Source organism: Propithecus coquereli, unplaced genomic scaffold (assembly GCF_000956105.1).
Source record: "Propithecus coquereli isolate 6110/MARCELLA unplaced genomic scaffold, Pcoq_1.0 Scaffold63, whole genome shotgun sequence".
Classification (NCBI taxonomy): domain Eukaryota; kingdom Metazoa; phylum Chordata; class Mammalia; order Primates; family Indriidae; genus Propithecus; species Propithecus coquereli.
In genome coordinates this window covers 4,905,970-4,915,012 of record NW_012152285.1, presented here as the reverse complement: position 1 = coordinate 4,915,012, position 9,043 = coordinate 4,905,970, and the positions used below count along the sequence as shown (strand labels likewise).

At 42.5% G+C, this 9,043-nt stretch overlaps 1 pseudogene; it reads right to left on the bottom strand.

Moving 5' to 3' along the window:
• Positions 1–2,800: 2,800 nt before the first annotated feature.
• LOC105822647 lies at positions 2,801–5,826 on the bottom strand (annotated as a pseudogene).
• Positions 5,827–9,043: the final 3,217 nt, after the last annotated feature.

Sequence of the window (9,043 nt, the reverse complement as noted above, 5' to 3'; positions counted from 1 at the left end):
GGTACAGATGATTAGGTTACGTATGATGCCCTTACCCTCCCTCCCCCCCAAGTCTGAGGTTCAAGTGTGTCCATTCCCCCGGAGGCACGCATCTCACTCATTGTGCATATGCCCGTCCCCACCTCCCCTCTACCCCCTCCCCCTGAGTGTTTATCATTTTTATGTGTTGTATCATTTCAAGTCCTCTCTTCTAATTATTTTGAAATATATACAATAATGGTTGCTAAATATAGTTACCCTAGTCTGCTATAAAACATTAAAACTTAGTTCTTCTATCTAACTGTATATTTGTACCCATAACCAAGCTCTCTCCATCCCCTCTCCCCCTCACTCACCATATCCAGTCTCTAGTATTGTTCTGTTCTCTATTGTTCTATTCTCTATGTCCATGAGATTAAGCTTTTTGGCTCCCACACATGAGTGAGAACATGTGGTATTTGTCTTTCTGTCCCTGGCTTATTTCTCTTAACATAATGACCTCCAATTCTATCTATATTGCTGCAAATGACATGATTTTATTCTTTGCTGATGGCTGAATAGTATTCCATTGTGTATATATACCACATTTTCTTTATTCATTTGTCTGTTGACTTAGGTTGATTCCTTATCTTTGCTATTGTTAATAGTGCTGTGATGAACATGTGAGTGCAAGTATCCCTTTGATATACTGATTTCTATTCCTTTGGATATATACCCAGTATTGGGATTTCTGGGTCCTATGGTAATTTTATTTTTAGTTTTTTGAGAGATCTCCATACTATTTTCCATAATGGATATACTAATTTACATTCTCTATAACAATGTATAAGCATTCTGTTATTTTTTGTTTTTTTAATAATAGCCTTTCTAACTGGGGTAGGATGATATCTCCTTGTGTTTTTTTTTTTTTAATTTTACAAGTAAATTTTATTGTGGCCACAGGTCAACAGCAGAACACATGACAGATAAGGTTCAGACTATCCCCACCTATTTTATCATATACATTAAACATGGAGAGGTACACACAAATAAACTTTATTAAAAATGAGGAGTCGTTTTCAAACTCCCATTTCCTAGTGTCACACACATCACTGTTTGAGAGTGAGAGAAAGAGTCATACCGTTAGAGCACGTTTCCTGAAAAGAAACTGATCAAAATGTTCAAAGCCTTTTCAGTTGACTCAGGTATGGCAGCCACTCAACACTGCTCCTAGCAGTCTGCTTTCAGAATAAAAACATAAAATAAAATAACTGTGTGAAACACCATAGCCTTCAAAAAACTATTTGGTGATAAGCCAAGCTCTGATGGAAAAATCCCACCTATGAAAAAGGAGTTGTGGGTATTTAAGCTGGTCTGATTCACAGAGCTTGTACATTCATGACTCACAATAATAAAGACCCTCAAACACAAATGATTCTAAAGCCAATACACCCCAAAATTATGTGATTCACTTAGATGTGTTTATATTAGCTTTAAAAATGACCTCCGTGCAGAGGAGCTGCACCTTCCTCACAATTAACTGAAGCACTTCACCAAAACACTGAGGGGGGAAGGTGCAAAAAAAATGACAATTTAAATAGGGCATGAGGTTTTCTCCTCCACCTTACTCAATGTGTTTTTAGAATGACAATGAAACAGAACCAATGCCAAGGAGCCTCTTAAAGAGAGCATCTTCCTGTAGCCAATGTGATTTGGAACCTCCTAAAACAATGCTCTATTTACATAAATGCACATATCAGAACAACATCTATTGGATGCTGGGGAAGCGGGAGGGTGGTGGGAGGAGGGGGGAGGAGGGAGGAGGGGAGGGGTATTTGTATACACAAGGAGTGCAATGCGCACTACCCGAAGGATGGACATATTTGAAACACGGACTTCGGTGGGGGGGGGAACCAAGGGCAACACACGTAACCTAAACATATGTACACCCATAATTTGCTGAAATAAAAAAAAAAAAGAAAGAAAAAAGAAAACAATGCTCTAGGTTCACAAACCCACAAAGCCCTGCACATGAAACGTAAAGAGATCACGTCCGCCAGGGTTTAAACCTAACCCATGTTAGATGCAACTCCACTACAGTTTTGATCACTTAACTCACAGAAAAAACACCCAGCAACAACCCTCACATCTCGCTAATACCATCTGTGCCCACACTGACTCAGTTGGGCTTCTTTATAAAAGCATCCGAAGAGGTGGCGAATGGTTGCAAGTGATGTCAGGTTGAAGCAATTCCAAAAGCTGATCCACTGCTTCTGTCTTCTCCCCTATTGTTACAGTTCTGCCACCAAAGGGGAAAAAATTATGTGAACAAGTTCTTTGTGATCAAGCCTTGCCAAAAATAAGACTGCTCATCGAAGGCGGAACCATTTTATGGACATCTTTTGGTTCTCCTCTAGTTGCAATTTGGAGGTTGGGAACGTGGGAGGGAGGTGTGTGTACAAGAAAGAGATAAGAGTCCTTTTGACAAGGGTTTGGTTACCCAACCCCAGACGCCCAGCTCAGAGCCGGCAGACTAGGACCTGCTAAAACCCATTATTCAGACGGAAAGGAAGAGAAGACACCAAAAACCATAGTCAGTTTTGAAATCTGCACAGTTGATATTTGTTCTTCAAAGTAGTAAGGACTTGAATGAGAATCATGAAACTTGAGGAACACTTATATTTTTCTTCAGGATTTAAAAAATTTTGCTCGTACTGAAAGACTGCATTCAGTGAGGGTCAGGTCCAACGGCATTAGCTAGAACTGGGTTGTTAAGCACACCCAGCACTGGGAAGAAACATGGTTTAAGAGGAGCAGCTGGAGGCCAGCCAAGGCCACTCCTTCACTGGTCTCCAAGTCGAAAGCCCTGGCGCCAGTTATGTCTCCCACCTCCACCATTCTGATCAGCGGCTCGCCTCATGCTAGCAGGGGGCACGCCAAATCCTGACACCCCTCCTCTCCTGCTCGGCAGCCAGCGGTACAAAAACTGAGGTGTGGATAGAAAATTTCTTCCTCCCAAGTCCATTGGGTATCTATCTGAACATTAGGAAAAAATAAAGATGTCCAACAAGATTTCCAATAAGCTCATTGATCACCGAGCCTCCAATGATATAGTTGAATCCAAGTATAACCCAGGGTAAATAACAGGCCTTAAATCGTGTTCCAAACCAAAATGATACAATCATGGCTCTGTTTGGCTGGGCCCAGACATAAAGTACTGACGTGATCAGAGGAATCAGCAGCAGCTGCATGTCCAGTAATCACAATGCAAATCCAGTTGAAGAGGAGCATGAATAAATAGTCTGCTGGCCTCCCATCAAAAGCTCCTGTTTCAAGTCGTGCAGAATACTGATACAAGAAATATAAATTGACCAAATAAAGAAATCCAGTTCCTGGACCCACAGGGAAATAAAAGGTGGCAGTGATTGGCCTCCAGATCTGGAAGCGATAGAGGAAGGCTTCGCGCCAGAGGAAGAGGTGGGCCGGCTGATAAGGCCGAGGTTGCCGACCAGGGCCACCGCGACGGTGGCGGCGAACCAGTAGCGCGTGATGGCCGGGATGCTCCCGACCAGGCCCCGATGTCCGACATCTTTGCCCCTCAGGTCGCCAGGCTGCGCTCGGCCGCCCGACTCCCCGTGCCGGCCCCCTCATGACGCGGCCGCTCCGGGAGCGGAAGGGGTCGAGGCGGAACACGCCGAAGCCGCGGTGCAGAGGGCGGAGACCGGCGGACGTGGCGCCACCGAATTCGGACGAGCGAGGCAGCGTTCACTCCTCTGGTTTTAATTTGCATTTACCTGATGATTAGTGATGGTGGGCATCTTTCCATATACCTGTTGGCCATTTGTATGTCTTCTTTTGAGACATGTTTACTCATGTCCTTTGCTCATTTTTTAATGGGATTATTTGGGGTTTTCTTGTTTTTTGTTTGTTTAACTGTTGAGATGCTTGAGTTCCTTGTATATTCTGGATATTAGTCCTTTGACAGATGAGTAACTTACAGATATTTTCCCCAATCAAGAGGTTGTCTCTTCATGCTACTGATTGTTTCTTTTGCTGTGCAGAATCTTTTTAGTTTAATATAGTCTCATTTGTCTATTTTTGTTTGCGTTGCCCGTGTTTTTGAGATCTTAGGCATAAAATCTTTGTCTAGACCAATGTCCTAAAGACTTTTCCCTATGTCTTCTTCTAGTAGTTTCATAGTTTCAGATCTTACTTTTAAGTCTTTAATCCATCTTGAATTGACTTTCGTATATAGTGAGAGATAGGAATCTAGTTTCATTCTTCTGCATATGGTTATCGAGCTTTCTTAGCCTCATTTGTTCAAAAGGGTGGCCTTTCTCCAATATATGCTCTTGGCAGTTTTGGTGAAAATTGATTGGCTCTAAATATGTGCATTTATTTCTGGGTTCTCTGTTCCATTAGTCTACGTGTCTGTTTTTATACCAAGATCTTGTTCTTTTGGTTATTATAGCTTTTTAATATGTGATACTTCCAGTTTTGTTCTTTTTGCTCAGGATTGCTTTGGCTATTCAGCCCCTTTTACTTTCAGTCTATATGTGTCTTTATAGGTAAAGTGGTTTTTTTGTAGGCAGCATATACTTGGATCTTTTAAAAATTTTTTATTTATTATAGGTACATAATAGTTGTATATATTTATAGGGTACATGTGATGTTTTGACACAGGCATACACTGTTTAATAATCAAATTAGGGTAATTGAGATATCCTTCACCTCAGCCATTTATCATTTTTTGTGTTAGGAATATGATCATTTCAATTGATGCTGAAAAAAACAGTCAATAAAATTCAACATCTCTTCATGAAAGAGAAAAAACTGGATATAGAAGGCACATACCTCAACATGATAAAAGCCATATATGACAGTCCCACAGTATGATACAGCTAGTATTATACTGAATGGGGAAAAACTGACAGCATTTCCTCTTAGATCTGGAACAAAATAGGATACCTACATTCACCACTGTTATTTAACATAGTACTGAATGTTCTAGCTAGAGCAATCATATAAGAGAAAGAAATAAAGGGCAACCAGATTAGAAAGGAAGAAGTCAAATTATCCTTGTTTGTGGAAGATATTATCTTACATCTAGAGAAACCTAAAGACATCACAAAAAACTATTAGAACTGATAAACAAATTCAGTAAAGTTGCAGGATACAAAATCAACTTACAAAAATCAGTGGCATTTCTATATGCCAAAAGGAAACAATCTGAAAGAGAAACCAAGGAAGTAATCCCATTTCCTATAGCTACAAATAAAATAAAATACCTAGGAATAAACTTAATCAAAGAAATGAAAGATCTCTATGAGGAAAAGTATAAAACATTGATGAAGAAATTGAAGAGGACACAAAAAAAATGGAAAGAATTCCATGCTCATGGATTGGAAGAATCAATATAGTTAAAATGTCCAGAGCTAGCTATAGAAGATGTCAGATGAGAAGAACCACCAGCCAGAGAGTCTCTGCAAGAAGGACGAATTTTAGATGAAAGAGAAAAAACAAACACAGATGAACATAGATCGCATGAGCGTTGGAAGAAAGGGTGCCTGAACCTACAGGAGACTCCACAGGAAGAGGTTGCAGAGAAGAACTGGAAGGAGAAAGGCATCGGCAGGGATTAGGCCCTGAGAAGCTTGCATCTCAGACTGCCAGTGGGCTCCCGAGTTGCTGGAGAGACTTTCCAACACCAGCCCAGAGATTCCTGCTGTCAGTGAGTGGAGAGCCTCCTGTGGACAGGGAAAAAGGCTCCCAGCTCCCTCAGGGCACCTCCTGTCCCACAGACCCAAGCCAGTCAGCAGATGCCTTATTGCTTCTTTACCCACAGGGATCCAGTTGGTCCTGGGCCATGTGCGTGACTCCAGAGCCTGGTTATTCTGGGTGGACTGCCTCCCAGAGAGAGGGTCAGAGATGACCAGTGTGCAGACCTTCCTCCACCTAATCCTTTATTCTTCCCTTCCCTTCCCCCACTGGCGGCTGCCAAGAGAAACAATTTAGCCACTACCTGGAGGCATCCACAGGGAATGGGGCTTGGACCTTTCCTTTTGCGGTCCTGCAGTGGACTGAGAGGTGCTTGGAATGTGAGCTCTCTACCCACTGGTCCTTCCTGATGCTGCTTGCCGGTGACTCCAGCAGAGTGGAGCAAACCCTTAGGCGAGGTACACTGAACCAGCTTCAGCACCCTATGGGTGACTTGGAGCCATCATTCTTCTTCCTGGCATGGATAGGGATCAATCTCTGGGGCCTGGGGACAGGCCTTCAGGCCAGATCCCATACACCCAGGTCTTGATTGCATTCCCTAGGGGAACAGAGGGGATATTTGTGAATTATTCTCCTGAGGTGTGGATGCCTACAGGGGCAGATCAGTGGTGAGAATGCAGAGTGGGTCCTAGCTGTGGCGTGCTCACTGGGCACACCTCCTCCCACAGGAGGGCCGCATTCCCGGCTCAGGCTGGAATTCTGGGCAGAGAACCTCCCAGTCCACAAAATAGTTGTGGGGGAGGTCAGCTGGCTGGAGCTCATGCCTTCCAGCAGAGGCCCAGGAGAAACCTCAGAATAGGGGAGGTGGAAAGGAGTGAGGCCTGCTCAAGAGTCTCGGACTATGGTATCAGATAGCCTCAGCCCCACATGCAGATTTTCTGGTTGAGTGGGGCCACTTCAGCCCCTCCCTGGCAGCTCTGCCCAGAGGTGGGGAACAGACCTTTGACCACTGTTAAAAGCATTTGTGGAGCTTGAGGGTGGGCTAACCCAATCCAGACCTGCCCAGCCTCACTTACCTACCCGCCCCTGTTGAGGTAGAGAATAAGGACACACCTGGAAGCTCCAGGGCCCACCCACCACCTGGGGCACTGTAGTGCTCCTCTGGAGAAACTAGAGCTGGTTACAGAACCCCAAAACAACATTGCAGCTTATTCCTCCTAGCAAACGCCACCTACTGACAGGGAGGTCAATTTGCATGCCCTTTTACTGCATTTACTGGCTCATCATACAGGGTGTGGTCAATTCATACCCACTAGCACTACCTACTGGCTCAGAAACTAAACTGGGCATGTTATTATCTAAACAAAAGAAAATCCAAAGGTAAGAATCAACAGCTGCTCCAGATGAGAAAGAATCAGTGAAAGAACTCCCAAAGTATGAAAAATCAGAGTGAAAGGACACCCCCAAGAGGGAACACCAGCTCTCTAGCAAAGGATACCAACTGAAATCAGAACACTGATATGACAGATGAAGAATTGCAAACATGAATTGTAAAAAAACTCAATGAAATGCAAGGTAAAGCGGAAACTCAACACAAAGAAACCACAAAAAAGAATGCAGTAAATGAATGAAAAATTCACTAAAGAAATTGAAATATTAAAAAAAAATCAAACAGAACTTCTGGAAATGAGAAACTTATTCAAGGAATTACAAAACACAGTGGAAAGCCTTGAGAATAGGTTAGATCAAGCAGAAGAAAGAATCTCAGAGGTTGAAGGAAATGCCTTTCAATTAAACAAATCAGTTGCAGAGGTAGAGCGGAGAAATAAGAGAAAAAGCAAATCCTACAAGAAATGTGGGATTATATGAAGAGGCCTAACATAAGAATCATAGGCATCCCTGAGGATGAAAAAGAAAATACACAAGGATTAGATAATCTATTTGAGGGAATAATGGAGGAAAATTTCCCTGACCTTGCTGGAAATCTAGATATCCAGTACAAGAAGCTCAAAGAACTCAAGGGAGACTCATTGCAAACAGGAATACACCACGACACATAGTCATCAGACTGGCCAAAATAAACATGAAAGAGGCCCTCCTATGAGCTGTAAGGTGAAAGCAGCAGGTAACCTACAAAGGAAAACCCATCAGACTAACTGCAGACTTCTCAACTGAAACCTTACAAGCCAGAGGGCCTGGGGCCCCATTCTCAGTCTTCTCAAACAGAATAATGCCCAGCCTAGAGTTTTGTGTCCTGCAAAACTAAATTTCTTATACAAAAGAGAAATAAAGACCTCTCAGAGAAGGAAACACTGAGGAATTCATCAAGATAAGACCTGCCCTCCAGGAAGTTCTCAGAACAGCATTACACATGGATCAGCACAATAAACACTCACTAGTGTAAAATCATCCAAAAGCTGAAGGTCAAAGACCAGATGCCACAATGGCTCAAAAAAGAAACCAAAGCAACAAAGTTCAACTCAACAGGATGAACAGAAATCTGCCCCATTTATCAATTCTTTCAATAAATGTAAATGGCTTGAACTGCCTGCCAAAGAGACATAGGCTGGCTGAATGCATAATATACACAAGCCAAGTATCTGCTGTCTTCATAAAACACATCTAACCCACAAGAGTGCATTCAGACTCAAGGTGAAGAGACGGAAAACAATATTCCATGCAAATGGAAACAAAAAGAAAGCTGATGTAGCAGTTCTGATTTCAGATAGCTTAGTCTTCGAATCAACAAAAGTAATGAAAGACAAAGATGGTCACTATATAATGGTAAAGGGAACAATACAACGAGAAGACATAGCAATTCTAAATATTTATGCACCTAATTCAGGTGCACCCAGATTCATAAAGCAAGTCCTACTTGATCTAAACAAAATGATAAATAGCAGCATTGTAACAGCCAGGGACTTCAACACCCCTCTGACAGAACACTACAGAACCTCCAAACAGAAAGTAAACAAAGAAACAATGGACTTAAACAGAACTCTAGAACAAATGGGCCTGACTGACATTTACAAAACATTCTACCCCGAAACCACTGAATATACATTTTTCTCATCAGCTCATGGGACATTTTCTAACATTGACTATATCCTAGGCCACAAAACATGTCTCAATGAATTTTTAAAAATAGAGGAGAGGTTTCCACATCTTCGCAATTGTGAATGGGGAGGGGATGGGTATATACACACATAATGAGTGTGATGCACACTGTCTGAAGCTCTGACTGGGGGGTGGGGCAAAAACAATATACGTAACCTAAACATTTGTACCCCCATAATATGCTGAAATAAAAAAAGAAAAGAGGCCGGGCGCGGTGGCTAACGCCTGTAATCCTAGTTCTCTGGGAGGC